General features: G+C 36.3%; 1 pseudogene; it reads right to left on the bottom strand.

Annotated features, from left to right (window-relative positions):
• Window positions 1-1,007: 1,007 nt before the first annotated feature.
• LOC697720 (PRELI domain containing protein 3B pseudogene) lies at window positions 1,008-1,591 on the bottom strand (annotated as a pseudogene).
• Window positions 1,592-2,301: the final 710 nt, after the last annotated feature.

Below are 2,301 nucleotides of genomic sequence, written 5' to 3'. Positions count from 1 at the left end.
GTGGCACTGTATTATTAAAAACATTAAGTACCTGGGGTTTATGCTTCAGAGCAAGACATCATTTGAGTAACTTCAAATGATATACAGCTCCTTCATGTAAAAAAGATGTTTTTTGGTCACAATTACTTCAAAAAGTGATTATATTCAAATAATCTGACATATCATACCTTAGCAATTACAAAACCATGATTTTAACACATGAAAATTTTTAAGTTAGGCAAATGTGAAATGCTAAAAGATGTGAACAGCTGTTCTTCTATTTAAGTTAGAGCACTGCAAAACCCAGGTAATGACTTTATTTTTTTTTTCAGTAAACATAACCAGCCCATGGTACAGCATGCTAAATCACAAAGTACAAATCCAAGGAAGTTAATACCTTTACTAAGATACAAAACTTTGGCAAATCAATAGTGTACTCTGTAATGAAACCATACTTTTGTTGGAGTCTTGTTACTTTAGTGATAATTTTCACTCCAAAAATATTTAAGTACCAAATCAAAACACTGGTTTTGAATGGTGGTTTATAGCACGGCAAGTTATTTTACTCAAAATATATTATAAAACTACACAATTTCTCCTTTTAAGTGAGTTCCCTTGTGCAAGCTGTTGAAGTGTACAGCAGCAGGGCAATGGGCATCTATAGGAGGTAGCTCTGCTCTGTTCTGGGGTTGGTACAAAGTCAGGTGGAGTTCCAATACAGAAAAAGCTTGAAAATTCTACCTTAAGGAGATTCAATATCAATACCAATTTCCAAGGAGTTCTTGTTGAATTTTCACAGAAAGACTGGAACCCTCAAAATCAGATAGTAATTTCAAACAACATTAATTTCAGATGATCCCTTTTATTTAGAGGCCCTGAATCCATTTTGATCAAAAATTACATAGACTTACACCAGCTTATCAAAAAAAAACTACCTAAAATATAGTTGTATTTTTAAAATAACAAATAAATACACAGTCAGCTTGGAGAGACCTGGGCTACCCAATGTTATCTACCAACTGTCATGATCACTTCTCTGCAAATGCTGGTGCTGCCATTGGAGTCCTTATACTTCCTCTTACTGAGGCTGTCAGTTCCTCAATCTCAGCATTTAATTTATATATTGCCCATTCTATTGCTTCTCGACCTTTACTAGCATTTGAGGATATCATACTTGCCATCAGTTCTTCAAAGTAACTGCTGAGGCTAATTCCTTTCATGGTGATTATGGCTTCTTGAGTCAAAATAGTTTTTTCTGGGTCCTGAGGATATAGTTTGTATATAAGTCTCTCATCTACTGAAACCATATTTGTAAATGAAATATTAGTAGATTCAAGTTCCATTGTTTTCTCTACAGGATCAACTACAGAATGTTCTTGCGTGTATGTTTTCATTCTTGTTGCACCAATAAGAGACTTCACAATGGAAGGCAGTCCCCACTCTGTGCTGAGAAGTCTGTGGCTGTGTAACTTTCCAGAGGGATCTATATGTCTGTCCAACACATCAACTCCAACCACAGTTGGTTCATAGGGTTTGGGTATTTCTGCATTGCAGCTGTTGTAACAGTTTCCCACGGGTGGTCAAAGACGTGCTCCAAAGTCCAGATCTTCATGGTGCCGGTGGCCTGAGTGATGTCCGGGTGGTGCCAGGGACAACAGTGCCATATTTAGCACTTCCTTAAGGACCTTATATAAGGCAGGCCTAGTGGTAAAACATTTCCTTATTATTTGCTTGTTTGAAAAGGATTTTATTTCTCCCTTGCTTATGAAGCTTAGTTTGGCTGGATATGAAGTTCTTGGTTGGAAGTTCTTTGCTTTAAGGACACTGAAAATAGGCCCCCAATCTCTTCTAGCTTGTGAGGTTTCTGCTGAAAGGTCCACTGTTAACCTGATGGGGTTTTCTTTTTAAGTGACTGGCCCCTTTTCTCTACCTTTAAGATTTTTTCCTTTCCTATTGGTCTTGGACAATCTGATGACTGTGTCTTGGAAATGGTCATCCTGTATAGTATCTTGCAGGGGTTTTCTGAATTTTTTGAATTTGCATGTCAACCTCTCTAGCATGATTGGGAAAATTTTTGTAAATTATACACTGAAATATGTTTTCCAAGTTGCTAACTTTCTTTTCTTCTCTTTCAGGAATGTCAGTGAGTCATAGGTTTGGTCTCGTTACATAATCCCATATTTCTTAGAGGTTTTGTTCATTTTTAAAAATTCTTTTTTCTATATTTTTGTCTGCTTGCATTGATTTGAAGGAGCAATCTTCAAGCTCTGAGATTTTTTTCCTCAGCTTGGACTATTCTGTTATTAATACTTCCATTGTATT

Source organism: Macaca mulatta, chromosome 3 (genome assembly GCF_049350105.2).
Source record: "Macaca mulatta isolate MMU2019108-1 chromosome 3, T2T-MMU8v2.0, whole genome shotgun sequence".
NCBI classification, from domain to species: Eukaryota; Metazoa; Chordata; class Mammalia; order Primates; family Cercopithecidae; genus Macaca; species Macaca mulatta.
Note: the sequence above shows the minus strand (reverse complement) of the source record. Positions and strands in the feature narration are given on the sequence as shown.